This window comes from Tachyglossus aculeatus, chromosome 14 (assembly GCF_015852505.1).
Source record: "Tachyglossus aculeatus isolate mTacAcu1 chromosome 14, mTacAcu1.pri, whole genome shotgun sequence".
In the NCBI taxonomy this organism is placed as follows: domain Eukaryota; kingdom Metazoa; phylum Chordata; class Mammalia; order Monotremata; family Tachyglossidae; genus Tachyglossus; species Tachyglossus aculeatus.
In genome coordinates, this window is record NC_052079.1 from 47,642,616 (window position 1) to 47,658,096 (window position 15,481).

Sequence of the window (15,481 nt, forward strand, 5' to 3'; positions counted from 1 at the left end):
AACTCAACAGATTTAATATCTCAGGTTTTTCATCCCAGGACTCAGGGTCCTTGGGATGGAGTGGGAAGGGCAGAGGTTTAGGTGAAAGTCATTCTTTCCCTCCCAGGAAGTACTTGGGCAAGGTGGGCAAGGGTGAGGCTTGGCAATATTTAGCCCGTTGAGGGATTTCAAGTGGGCAAACCCTCGCCTGTTCTTCACAATGCCTCTTCAAATGGAATCTGATGAAAAGATTTTTCTTGGAGCGAGTGGGCTGTTGGGCGGTGTTTTTTCCCCGGTTTCCATAGTGACTGTCCCTGACTCAAGCAGGCAATGGAGACCTCACCACCACCAGTAGACCCGAGACCCACGGTCCACGTGTTCGGCTGGGATCGTTCCGACTGGAATGGTCGCCTTGTACCTCCCTGATCCCCTGATAATGGGGTGCCCAGCAAACCCCATTTCCTACAATCTGCTTGCCAAGGATGGTAACAGAAGAGGCAAGGATGTTACCTTTTTTTATGGTAGTTAAGTGCTCACTGTGGGCCAGGCAATGTACTAAGCACTGAGGTAGATAAAAGCTAATCAGGTTGGACAGAGTTCAACTTGAACTCCCCACCTTTGTTCTTTGTACAGTGCTCTGCACACAGTAAGCGCTCAATAAATATGATTGATTGATTGATTTGAGTGTCTTCAAGCAGAGGGTGACAGTGTCCAGAAAGGTGCTGTCAGTTGTAAGCTCAGGAAGGTAGGGATTTTGTCTCCTAACCCTATTGTGTCCCAAGCGCTCTGCATTTATTCATATTTATTGAGCGCTTACTGTGTGCAGAGCACTGTACTAAGTGCTTGGGAAGTACAAGTTGGCAACATATAGAGACGGTCCCTACCCAACAGTGGGCTCACAGTCTAGAAGACATTAAGTGCTCAATAAATACCACTATTCTGGAGCCTACCACAACACCCCAACTAATATATAGCCCAAACTGGTCAGTGCAGATTTTCTTTTACTTTAGCCAGATGGGACACTCCCCGACTTCCAGGGCTGGCGGGGGTGGTCACATTTCTAGGTTCTTTCCTTACCCATAAACAGAGATGGAATTCTTGCCATTCCTAGTGTTGACTCCCTTCGGCACTCAGGCTTGAGCTTCCAGCACTGCCTAATAGGAAGAAAGTCCTGGGAATCTCACAATTTGGGGTCGGTGGGGAGGAGCATGCAGAAGAGGGGGGAAGTCCAGAATTCTCCTCTGCCATCTGATCCACTGAAATAGGACCACAAAAGCCAAGCTCTGCTCTCTCATCAGCTGCTAAGTAATCATTCTTGGCCAAGAATCGCTTCATCTCACTAGGCCTCCATCTCCTCAGAGAGAAAGCTCACCCACTTACCTCCCAAGAATCACACCCTGCCTCTCACCGGCCTGGACTCTCCAGGAGAGCCATTTCACTTTCACATCCTGAAACTTATATTTCAGGCATCGGACTGGTTCTTCCCTAAGGATCAGGCCCCTTCCAGGAAGAGCAGTGAGCTATCTTGTTTCTCCTTGCAGGTTCTCTGAGGGAGGAATCGCCATCTCCCTGGAAGACAGTGAGGTGTTAGGCAAAGGAGATTGGCCCTGAAAATTGCTACCCAGGCCCTCCTAATCAATCAATCAATCGTATTTGAGCGCTTACTGTGTGCAGAGCACTGTACTAAGCGCTTGGGAAGTACAAGTTGGCAACATATAGAGACAGTCCCTACCCAACAGTGGGCTCGCAGTCTAGAAGGGGGAGACAGAGAACAAAACCAAACATACTAACAAAATGAAATAAATAGAATAGATATGTACAAGTAAAATAGAGTAATAAATATGTACAAACATATATACAGGCCTACTGCCTTTTGCCCCTTTGTGAGCCTTCTACTTTCTCTCTTCTGCTTCCATTGCCTGTGCTCAAGTCTCTGGTGTGCAATCCCGGGCACATAGGAGGGGTTCAATAAATACTGGCAAGGAGGAGGAGGAGGACTAGGAGGGTGGAGAGACTCAGTGACCTGCATTACTCCAAGACAGCCTCTTCTACAAAATGTCATCCTCCATCTGATGGAGTTTCTTCCTTTAGCTAGATGAGCATAATAATAATAATGGCATTTATTAAGCATTTACTATGTGCAAAGCACTGTTCTAGACGCTGGGGAGATTACAAGGTAATCAGGTTGTCCCACGAAGGACTCACAGTCTTAATCCCCATTTTACAGATGAGATAACTGAGGCACAGAGAAGTTAAGTGACTTGCCCAAAGTCACACAGCTGTAAACCCGCTGTTGGGTAGGGACCATTGCTATATGTTGCCAACTTGTACTTCCCAAGCGCTTAGTACAGTGCTCTGCACACAGTAAGCGCTCAATAAATGCAATTGAATGAACTGGTGGAAGCGGGATTAGAACCCATGACCTCTGACTCCAAAGCCCGGGCTCTTTCCATTGAGCCACGCTGCTTCTCATAGTAGTGGCTCAAAGAGGCCATACCAGATTAAGCCCTCTTCCCTCCCCAGCCCCCTCCCCCTTCTGCATCACCTATGGCCATTGGTCATTTGATAGTCACCCCACAGCACTTATGTACATATCTATAAATTATACATGTTAATATCTGTCTCTCCCATCTAGACGATAAGCTCACTGTGGGCAGGAAACATTTCTGCCAACTCAGTTCTACTGTACTCTCCCAAGTGTTTAGCACACAGTAAGTGCTCAAAATCAATCAATTGTATTTATTGAGCACTTACTGTGTGCAGAGCACTGTACTGAGTGCTTGGGAAGTACAAGCTGGCAATGTATAGAGACAGTCCCTACCCAACAGTGGGCTCACAGTCTAGAAGGGGCTCACAGTCAGCTCATTGATGATATTAATTAAGCACTTACTATGTGTCAGGCACTTTACCTAGAAGCAGCGTGGCTCAACGGAAAGAGCATGGGCTTTGGAGTCAGAGGTCATGGGTTCAAATCCCAGCTGTGTGATTTTGGGCAAGTCCCTTAACTTCTCTGGGCCTCAGTTACCTCATCTGTAAAATGGGGATTAAGACTGAGCCCCCGCCGTGGGACAACCTGATCACCTTGTAATCTCCCAAGTGCTGTTCTAAGCAAAGCACATAAGTGCTTAATAAATGCTATCATTATTATTATTAGTCAAGATCATCAGGTCCCAAATGGGGCTAACAGTGTAAGTAGGAGGGAGAAGAGGGAACTGAGGAATAGAAAAGTGAAGTGATTTGCCCAAGGTCACACAGCAGACAAGTGGAAGGGTCAGGATTAGAACATAGGGCCTCTAACACCCAGGCCACTCTGCCTCCCATCCTCCAGTCCTTTCTATAGAGAAGAACTAAGTATGTAATCAGTTCCCCAAACCTCCTCCTCCTTTAAATAGAAAAAAATACCTTTTCAGCAGAAAAGATGCTTCCCAGCGCCATTCCTGCATCCCCAAAGCCAATTTCAGACATCTGGGGGATTCTTCATGCTTTGGGGGGTGGTTTGGTAGGGCAGGGGGGCCCGGGGGGTGCAGGAATGGTGCTGGGAAGCATCTTTTCTGCTGAAAAGGCATTTGGTCTTTTTTTCTTATTTAAATAGTATTTGTTAAGCCCTTACTATGGGCCAGGCACTGTACAAAGTTCTGGGGGGATACAAGCTAATCAAGTTGGACACAGTCCTGGTCCCACATGAGGCTCACAGTTTTAATCCCCATTTTACAAATGAGGCCCAGAGAAGTGAAGAGACTTACCCAAGGTCACACAGTAGACAAGTGACAGAGTCAGGATTAGAACCCAGGTCCTTCTGACCCCCCCAAGTCTATGCTCTTTCCACTAGAACACACGGCTTCTAGTCATGAGCAGTCAAGGCAGGTGAAGCTTGAGGACTTCATGATGCAGAGGGGGAGACAGGTCACGCTGAGAAGCAGCGTGGCTCAGTGGAAAGAGCGCGGGCTTTGGAGTCAGAGTTCATGGGTTCAAATCTCGGCTCTGCCAATTGTCAGCTGGGTGACTTTGGGCAAGTCACTTCACTTCTCTGTGCCTCAGTTACCTCATCTGTAAAATGGGGATGAAGACTGCGAGCCCCCCTGTGGGACAGCCTGATCACCTTGTAACCTCCCCAGCGCTTAGAACAGTGCTTTGCACATAGTAAGCACTTAATAAACGCCATTATTATTATTATTATTATCGTTGAAAGTTTTGGAGGAGTGGAAAACATTGGGCCAAGAGATACTTGGGGAAGGCAATCGAGGTAGCATTCATTCATTCAGTCGTATTTATTGAGCACTTACTGTGTGTAGAGCACAGTACTGAGTGCTTGGAAAGGACAATACAGCGATAGAGACAATCCCTGCCCACAGTGGGCATACATTCTGGAGGATCAGCGAGGCTCAGTGGAAAGAGCACGGGCTTTGGAGTCACACGTCATGGGTTCGAATCCTGACTCCCGACTTTGAGCAAGTCACTTCACTTCTCTGTGCCCCAGTGACCTCATCTGTAAAATGGGGATGAAGACTGTGAGCCCCCCCCCCGGGACAACCTGATCACCTTGTAACCTCCTCTGCGTGTAGAACAGTGCTTTGCACATAGTAAGTGCTTAATGAATGTCATCATTAGAGGCATCACCTAGTACAAGTGATTCCAGCTCAGTCCCTGACTAAATACACAAGATCCAGATTATACATACTTGTATATTTTGTTATACTCTACTCAACTAAGTGCTTAGTGCAGTTATCTGCACAAAGTAAGCTCTCAAATACAATTGATCATAACACAAACACACACACACACATCCCCTTCCCCCGCCAACCTCGGGGAGATTATGTATTCTAAGTAGAATCAGCTCTTAGCGATGTTGAGAACAGCTAGGGAAGCAGGAGTCAGGAAGAGCATGGATAATTGAGATCCACACTCCAGGCAACCCAATGTACCTCATTCAACTAACTCTCCTTCCCCATGGAAGTTTTCCCGGAGTGCCTTACCGGGAGCGACAAATGATTGAGTTTCCCATCTATTTGACTGCTCTCCGCCTTTTCTGGGAGCGCTCACAGGGAGTTAATGGCTAAAAAGACAGCAGGAGGGAGAGGGAAGAAATGGCCCAAGCCTGAATAATCCACACGCCGGACCACTCGCCCTTGAAGAATTGAGGGTTTCCTGCGAGGACTGCACAATACACCGGCCCACTCGTCTTCCGGGGGCTCTAGAGAAAGTTACAAACAGCGAATGAGCAAATTGGAAAACAAGCTGAAGTTCTCCACTATTCCCCCAGCAAGGGTCAAACTAAGATCGCTGTGGGCCGAGGGAGCCCCGTTATCCCCCCTTCCCACCCTGGTAGCATGTGTCCCCACTGGGCCTGAGAGACCCTGTGCTCCCTTTCCAGCCCCAGCCGAGGTCAGAGAGGGAGGAGGGGGTGGGAAGGTGTCGTCAAGATGACTATAGGGTCCCAGCTGGGAGCTCTTGGCTTCCTTCCCAGGCAACAGACTTCTTCGTCCGATGATTGAGAAGCAGCATGGCCTAGCGGAAAAAGCCCCGATCTGGGATTCAAGGGACTTGGGCTTGGCAACTTTCCTGTTTTGTGTGTCCATGACCCAGTCATTTAACTTCTCTTTGCCTCAGTTTCACCATCTGTAAAATGATGATTCCCCCCTTGGGGTCACACCTGGGGAGTTCCCAGTACTCTACCAGTTTTGACTACAGGAGGGAGAGTCAGGCAGAGGCATATATTCCTAGCTTGGGCAGTGGCCAGCGAGTGGAAGGCAATCTGCTACAAGTCTAAACTCCCCTGTGCTGGGCAGCAGCGGCACGGGAGAGAATCAAGGATGAAGACTCAAGTTTACTGCGCGGAAGGAGGCAATGGTAAACCACTTCTGGATTTTTACCAAGAAAACTTTTTGGATCCACTACCAGAACAATTGCAGATGGAAGTGGGGCGTTCTGGGAGAGATGGGCCCATGGCATCGCTATGGGTTGAAGACGACTCAACGTCATAAGACAAGAAAATGAAGATTAAAAACCTGTTATCCTTTCCCATTAGACCATGGGATTCTAGACTGTGAGCTCATTGTGGGCAGGGAATGTGTGTTATATTGTACAGTCCCAAGCACTTAGTATAGGCTTTGCACACACTCAGCACTCAATAAATACAACTGACTGAGGGCCCACTGTGGGACAGGAACTGTGCCTGACTATACCAGTGCTTAGCACTTAACAGGAACCTAAATTTTTTTTTATTATAAATTACTCTTCCACCTCATACGGGACAGGGACTGTCTATGATCTGCTTCTATCTATTCGTGTCCTTGAAAAAGTCACGTAACTCTTCCATGCCTCAGTTTCACCATCTGTGAAATACAAATTAAAGACCTGTTCTCCCTCCCGATTTGATGATGGGCCCTATGTGGGAAAGGCACTGTGCCTGACCATAGTTGTAGTTATCCCAGTGCTTAGCCTTCTAGACTGTAAGTTCATTGTAGGGAGGGAATGTGTCTGTTTACTGTTGAGTTGTACTCTCCCAAGCGCTTAGTACAGTGCTCTGCACACAGGAAGTGCTGAATAAATATGATCTAATGAAATCAGTGTTTGGTACTTAGCAAGAGCCTAAAATATTATTATTCTCCCTCCCCCTTAGACTGTGAGCCCCATGTGGGGCAGGGACTTTCTGCTATCTACCCTCAGCATGTAGCATATAGTAAGCACTGAATAAATACCACAATCATAATCATCACCGCTGGCCCCAGAGTAAATGAATGCTCACCCTGGCCGGCCTGGAGTTTAGAATATATCATTGATAGAGGCTTAGAATAATTTTGGAATTGGGTTGGGGGCCGTTTAATTTTTTTCAATGGCATTTGTTAAGCAATTATTATATGCCATTGATAGATACAAGCTAATCAGGTTGGACATTGTCCATGTCCCACAGAGGGCTCACAGTCTTAATCATCATTTTACATTTGAGGAAACTGAGGCCTAGAGAAGTGAAGTTACTTGCCCATGGTCACACAGCAGCAAAGTGGCAGTCAGGATTAGAACCCAGGTCCTCTGACTCCCACGCCTGTGCTCTATCCACTAAGTAATGCTGCTGTTCACACTCACAAAAGCACGTTTGACTCTGTACATTTTTACAGGGAACACTAGCCTATGCCCCAGTTTCAACCTCCCATCCCTCTTGTACAGGCCTGAACATCACTGATGGCCTTAATGGCAAAAACAACAACAACAACAAAAAACTGTTGTGTGTTTTGAAATTCATTTAGTTGCAAGATTAATGCTTTCACCCTAAACTCCAGTGCCACCTATGCTCAAACTTTTTTGTAAAGAAGGAACTGTGGAGGAGTTAAGTGTTCAATCCCAGATTTGTGAACAATTCCTGCGCTACTCGTGACAGGGTGGCTAACCTCTCTGGGCTTCAGTCTCCCTAAATGGAAAAGAACAGCCTGTCTCTCTTCTCCCTGGCTTTCAGGTCGGTATTGGATGAAAGTGTCCTTCTAGTTTCAAAGAGGCTCATTCACCTGAGTCTCTGATTCTATATATAGATGGCTGCGCCCCAACTATTTTGTGTAAGGAGTGGGTCTGGAAAATGCCAAGAAACCTGTTACTAAAGATAAAAACCAAAAAACATAACCCCTCTTCCCAGAATGCTGCACTGCAAACACAGAGCTATAAATGGGATACAGATCCCACTGGATCTCTGTTTCCCCATGAGTTGGAAGCTCTATTTATTTATATTCATTCATTCGTATTTATTGAGCACTTACTGTGCGCAGAGCACTGTACTAAGCGCTTGGGAAGTACAAGTTGGCAACATATAGAGGCAGTTCCTACACAACAGTACCCTACCCGTGGGCTCACAGTCTAGAAGGGGGAGACAGAGAACAAAACATTAACAAAATAAATAGAATAAATATGTACAAATAAAATAGAATAATAAATCCATACAAACATATACACATATATACAGGTGCTGTGGGGAGGGGAAGGAGGTAAGGCCGGGAGATGGGGAGGGGGAGGAGGGGGAGAGGAAGGAGGACACTCAGTCTGGGAAGGCCCAGACTATTGCCTGTTAACTTGTTTTGATGTGTATCTATCTTTAATTCTATTTATATTGAGGCCTGTTTACTTGTTTCCGTGTCTGTCCCCACCCCCGCCCTTCTAGACTGTAAACCCAGTGTGGGCAGGGATTCATTCTTTCATTCAATCATTCATTCAATCATATTTATTGAGCGCTCACTGTGTGCAGAGCACTGTACTAAGCACTTAGGAAGTACAAGTTGGCAACATATAGAGACAGTCCCTACACAACAACGGGCTTACAGTCTAGAAGGGGGAGACAAACAACAAAACAGACAGTTGTCAGTACTATCAGAATAAATATAATTATAGGGATTGTCTCTATTGCTGAATTGCGCTTTCTAAACGCCAAGTACAGTTATCTCTACACAATAAGCACTCGATAAGTACAATTGAATGAATCTGATCAGTCATCAACAGCACTCACTACGTGCAGGGCACTTTACTAAGCACTTGGAAGTACACAAGAGTCGGCAGCTATTTTCCCCGCCCACAAGGAGCTTGCAGTTTAGAGGGGGAGACAGACACTAGTATAAATAAATGACAGATATGTCCATAAGTGCCGAAGTTCTGCAAGAGCACTCACTACGTTCAGGGCACTTTACTAAGCACTTGGAAGTATACAAGAGTCGGCAGATTATTTTCCCCGCCCACAAGGAGCTTGCAGTTTAGAGGGGGAGACAGACACTAGTATAAATAAATTACAGATATGTCCATAAGTGCTGCAGTTCTGAGGGTGAGGTGGCTATCAGGTGGTTAAAGGAGAGAGAGACAAGTGCAATCAGAAGAGAGATGATCCAATAAACACCCAGGAATAAAACAATATCAACCAGGTTCAGGTGATTTTTACAAGGAGATGAACCTGGAGGAGGAAGCAAGCCCAAAGAGGAGCATCGATTATCCACCCACTTCACTGCCAGCTCATTACAATCCAGGACTCCAGATAGGTTTTCCACAAAGCACAGAGAAAGGGAAAAAAGATGCTGAGCAGGGAAAGAGGAGAGGGTGGAGAAAGGCAGCGTGGAGGGCAGGATAGCTGGTGGGAAAAACAGCTACTTACTTGGCTGGAAGAGAGATTTGCAGCTGTTTCTTTCCAGACATTTCTGGTACCCTCCTCTACGGAGAAAGTCAACTTTTAGCCAACTGACTCGAGAAAGAGAATTCTCACCGCTTCAGTGAAGCACTCTAAACTCTCTCTTAGGAACTTCCTCCATCCCCTTTAAATCCCCCACCCAAGATGCTTGCTAATTTGGATTATCATTGGCTTCACCTGAGAGTCTTCTAAGCACCTTTATCAGGGGAGTTTTCTTTTTTTTTTTTCTAAACTCTCTCTTCGGAACTTCCTCCATCCCCTTTAAATCTCCCACCCAAGATGCTTGCTAATTTGGATTATCATTGGCTTCACCTGAGAGTCTCCTAAGCACCTTTATCAGGGGAGTTTTCTTTTTTTTTTCCCCGGTATTTGTGAAGCCCTTACAGTGTTCCAGGCCCCAAACTAAGCATTGGAGTAGATACAAGCTAATCAATCAATCAATCAATCATATTTATTGAGCGCTTACTGTGTGCAGAGCACTATACTAAGCGCTTGGGAAGTCCAAGTTGGCAACATATAGAGATGGTCCCTACCCAACAGTGAGCTCACAGTCTAGAAGGGGGAGACAGAGAACAAAACCAAACATATTAACAAAATAAAATAAATAGAATAGATATGTACAAGTAAAATAAATAGAGTAATAAATACGTACAAACATATATACATATAAACAGGTGCTGTGGGACCTGTATCAGGTTGGACACAGTCCCTGTCCTAATAATAATAATAATGGCATTTGTTAAGCGCTTACTATGTGCAAAGCACTGCTCTAAGCACTGGAGGGGATATAAGGTGATCAGGTTGTCCCATGAGGGGCTCACAGTCTAAAATGGGTATTAAGACTGTGAGCCCCCCGTGGGACAACCTGATCACCTTGTAACCTCCCCAGTGCTTAGAACAGTGCTTTGCACATAGTAAGCGCTTAATAAATGCCATTATTACTATTAATCCCCATTTTACAGATGAGGGAACTGAGGCCCAGAGAAGTTAAGTGAATTGCCCAAAGTCACACAGCTGACAAGTGGTGGAGGCAGGATTAGAACCCATGACCTCTTGCTCCCAAGCCTGTGCTCTTTCCACTGAGCCACACTGTTTCTGTGGGGCTCACGGTCTTAATCCCCATTTTACAAATGAGGTAACTGAGGCACAGAAGAAGTGCAGTGGCTGGCACAAGTTCAAGTGGCAGACAAGTTGGCGGAGCAGGAATTAGAACCCAGGTCCTTCTGATTCTCAGACCTCAGCTCTATCTACTAGGTCACGCAGCTTCTTTCAATAGCCAGGCCTCCTCTCGTGGCTCAGTGGAAAGAGCCCGGGCTTTGGAGTCAGAGGTCATGGGTTCAAATCCAGGTTCTGCCAATTTTCAGCTGTGTGACTTTGGGCAAGTCACTTAACTTCTCTGGGCTTCAGTTACCTCATCTGTAAAATGGGGATTAAGACTGTGAGTCCCCTGGGGGACAACCTGATCACCTTGTAACCTCCCCAGCGCTTAGAACAGTGCTTTGCACATAGTAAGCACTTAATAAATGCCATTATTATTATTATTATTATTCTTTGCTCTTCACTGTTGGTGCTTAGAGATGCAGAAAGGAGGCTACAGATGTCACTAAGCAGAAAAAAATGGACAGATGGAGCCAGTTGGACAGATGGACAGATGGAGCCACTGTGGGGGATGAGGGTGGGCCTTCCATTTTCATTCACTCAACCCAGACATTTATTGAGCACTTACTGAGCGCAGGGCACTATACTAAGCACTTGGGAGAGTACAACAATAAACTTCTAGACTGTGAGCCTGCTGTTGGGTAGAGACCAGCTCTATACGTTGCCAACTTGTACTTCCCAAGTGCTTAGTACAGTGCTCTGCACACAGGAAGCGCTCAATAAATACGATTGAATGAATGAATGAAATATGATTGAATGAATGAATGAATAAACGGACACATTCCCTGCCCAAAACAGGCATTCTTATCTCAGGAATCTGATCCCAGGACAATCCTGGGTCTAGAGACTTCCCTCCCTCCCCACCAAGGAAGCATCTCTCTAAGGTCAGGCCTCTGTGGGTAGACGTCCTCCACATTCCAGTGGGACACAGGCTGGGCCTGCAGCTGAAAAGATGATCTCATCTATCTCACTGCCATCCCTTAAGAGAAGCAGCGTGGCTCAGTGGAAAGAGCCCGGGCTTTGGAGTCAGAGGTCATGGGTTCAAATCCCGGCTCCGCCAATTGTCACGTGTGTGACTTCGGGCAAATCATTTAACTTCTCTAGGCCTCAGTTACCTCAACTGTAAAATGGGGATTAAGACTGTGAGCCCCCTGTGGGACAACCCGATCACCTTGTAACCTCCTCAGCGCTTAGAGCAGTGCTTGGCACATAGTAAGCACTTAACAAATGCCATGATTATTATTATTTATTTTATTATTTATTTTATTATTTATTATTATTTATTATTATTTTATTTTCCCTTTTATTTTCTTCTAGACTGTGAGCCCACTGTTGGGTAGGGACTGTCTCTATATGTTGCCAGCTTGTACTTCCCAAGTGCTTAGTACAGTGCTCTGCACACAGTAAGCGCTCAATAAATACGATTGATTGATTGATTGATTATTATATTTCTCATCCACCTCTTGCTTCTGGCCTGGGACACCCTCCCTCATCTTCAAAGGCCACCCCTCTCCCCATATTCAAAGGTATATTAACAGCACATCTCCAACAAGAGGCCTTCCCCGATTAAGTCCTCATTTCCTCTTCTCCCAATCCCTTCTGCTTCACCCTTGCACTGGATTTGCACCCTTTATTTCCCCCCTCCCTCAGCCCCACAGCACTTACGTCCATAGCCATAATAATTTATTATTTTAATGCCCCACTAATAATAATAATAATAGTAATTGGCATTTGTTAAGCACTTACTATGTGCAAAGCACTGTTCTAAGCGCTGGGGAGGATACAGGGTGATCAGGTTGTCCCACGTGGGGCTCACAGTCTTAATCCCTATTTTACAGATGAGGTAACTGAGGCCCAGAGAAGTTAAGTGACTTGCCCAAGATCACACAGCAGACACGTGGTGGAGTTGGGATTCGAACCCATGACCTCTGACTTCAAAGCCCGTGCTCTTTCCACTGAGCCACGCTGCTTCTCTGGAACTGGAAGACTGGAAGCTTGCTGTGGGCAGAGAATATGTCTATGAACTCTTGATATATTGTCCTCTCCCAAGCACTTAGTACAGTTCGCGCACAGTAAAAGCTCAATAAATATGATTTATTGATTGAATGATTGATCTGTCCCCCCTCTAGACTGTGGGCAGGGCACATATCTACCGACGTTTTTTTGTTGCAATAATAATAATCACGGTATTGAGCCCGTTGTGGAGTAGGGACCGTCTCTAGATGTTGCCAACTTGTACTTCCCAAGCGCTTGGTACAGTGCTCTGCACACAGTAAGCGCTCAAGAAATACGATTGAATGAATGTTAAGTGTTTCCTATGCACTAGGCACTGTACCCTCACAACTAAGCTCTCGCCGATCGATTGATTGATTGAACGGGAGATGCTGCCAGAGGAGATGCAGGCCGGGTGGGGTCCCAGAAACCCACTCGGGGCTCTGCTCCCCCATGACCGAAGCTTGTCAATCTTTGCTAAGCTGATCTCCTCCCTCCCACCCCCGCCACTCATTAATGTCGCTCTGAAAGGGAGCTAGGAGCAAGCGGGGGCAGCTTCTTCTCCAAGAAGCGAGGACAGAGTCACTGAAATGTTGTGCAATGCTGCGTGGGAACTAAACTTTGTAGGTGGGTGAGGAGGAAGAGGAGGAGGAGGATGAACCATGTCACACTCGTACACACTCCCGCACACTCACAAACCCAGAGTACAGCTTCTCCAGGGGCTTTCCCCCTTGGAGCCAGAGAAAAGTGGGATCACAGCCCCTGATTCCTGGCAGTGTGTTTCGCGGCCTGACCCTGGGCGAAGGGCAGCAGGGCCGGGCAGGGTGGGGGCAGTGCCTTAGTACAGTGCTCTGCACACAGTTGGTGCTCGATAAATACGATTGAATGCCTCTCAGGAGCAAAATGAGGTGTGAGACCAAGGGCTGTGAACAAGAGCTCGTCCGTCTCCTGAGGAATCAATCAATCAATCGTATTTATTGAGCTCTTGCTGTGTGCAGAGCACTGTACTAAGCGCTTGGGAAGTACAAGTCGGCAACATATAGAGACGGTCCCTATCCGACAGCGGGCTCACAGTCTAGAAGGGGGACACAGAGAACAAAACCAAACATACTAACAAAATAGAATACATATGTACAAGATAAATAAATAGGGTAATAAATATGTACAAACATATATACATATATACAGGTGCTGTGGGGAAGGGAAGGAGGAAAGATGGGGGAGATGGAGAGCGGGACGAGGGGGAGAGGAAGGAAGGGGCTCAGTCTGGAAAGGCGTCCTGGAGGAGGTGAGCTCTCATTAGGGCCTTGAAGGGAGGAATCAATCAATCAATCAATCAATCGTATTTATTGAGCGCTTACTGTGTGCAGAGCACTGTACTAAGCGGGCAGCAGGGCCAGGCAGGGTGGGAGCAGTGCCTTAGTACAGTGCTCTGCACACAGTCGGCGCTTGATAAATACGATTGAATGCCTCTCGAGCAAAATGAGGTGTGAGACCAAGGGCTGTGAACAAGAGCTCGTCTGTCTCCTGAGGAATCATTCAGTTGTATTTATTGAGCGCTTACGGAGGGTAGAGCACCGACCTAAGCGCTTGGGAGAGTATAATAGAACAGAGTTGGTGGATGTGTCCCCTGCCTACAGCGAGATTACAGTCTAGAGGAACCGTGGCTATCCACTGATAATAATAATAATAATAATGTTGCCATTTGTTAAGCGCTTACTATGTGCAAAGCACTGTTCTAAGCGCTTAGGGGATACAAAGTGATCAGGTTGTCCCACGTGGGGCTCACAGTCTTAATCCCCATTTTACAGATGAGGTAACTGAGGCTCAGAGAAGTTAAGTGACTTGCCCAAGGTTACACAGCAGGCATGTGGCGGAGCCGGGATTCGAACCCATGACCTCTGACTCCAAAGCCCGTGCTCTTTCCACTGAGCAACACTGCTTCTCTAAGCAGAAGCTTCACTGATTCCTCTAGGAAGGAGAGGTGGCAGGATATTTCTCTCCTCTTGGAAGGGGAAGGGTGCTCTGAATTCTCCTAATCATACTGAGGCGATTTGGAAGAAAGAAACAAGTTGCTCCCTACAAATGAAGCTCATTCTGGGCAGGTACTGTGTCCATTAAATGTTGTATTTTACTCTCCCAAGCGCTTAGTACAGTGCTCTGCATACAGTAAGCGCTCAATAAATACGATTGAATGAATGAATGAACTGAATCCCAGCCTGAGGATTCGGGGCCTGGGAGGATGGTTTGGTGGGATTGAAGCAGTTCTGCCCACAGAGAAACTCAGGGAGACTGGATGTCTTCAATCAATCAATCAATTAATCAATCAATCAATCAATCATTCATATTTATTGAGCACTTACTGTGTGCAGAGCACTGTACTAAGCACTTGGGAAGTACAAGTTGGCAACATATAGAGATGGTCCCTACCCAACAGTGGGTTCACAGTCTAGAAGGGGGAGACAGAGAACGAAACAAAACATATTAACAAAATAAAATAAATAGAATAGATACGTACAAGTAAAATAAATAAATAGAGTAATAAATACGTACAAACATAAATACAAGCTGAACAGGAGAGAGGAGGCAAAATAATAATAATAATATTTGTTAAGCGCTGATTATGTGCCAAGCACGGTTCAAAATGCTGGAGTAGATGCAAGGTCATCATGGGGCTCACAATCTAAGTAGAAGGGACTTCTACTACAGAGAAGCAGCGTGGCTCAGTGGAAAAAGCACGGGCTTTGGAGTCAGAGGTCATGGGTTCGAATCCCGGCTCCTCCACTTGTCTGCTGTGTGACCTTGGGCAAGTCACTTAACTTCTCTGAGCCTCAGTTACCTCCTCTGTCAAAATGGGGATTAAGACTGTGAGCCCCACGTGGGACAACTTGATCACATTGTATCCCCCAGTGCTTAGAACAGTGCTTTGCACATAGTAAGTGCTTAACAAATGCCATCATCATCATCATCAAGGGAGAACAGGTACTAGCTTAGAGAAGTAGCACGGCTCAGTGGAAAGAGCCCGGGCTTTGGAGTCAGAGGTCATGGGTTTAAATCCCAGCTCCGCCACTTGTCCGCTGTGTGACTTTGGGCAAGTCACTTAACTTCTCTGGGCCTCAGTTACCTCATCTGTAAAATAGGGATTATGACTGTGAGCCCCCCATGGGACAACCTGATCACCTTGTAACCTCCCCAATGCTT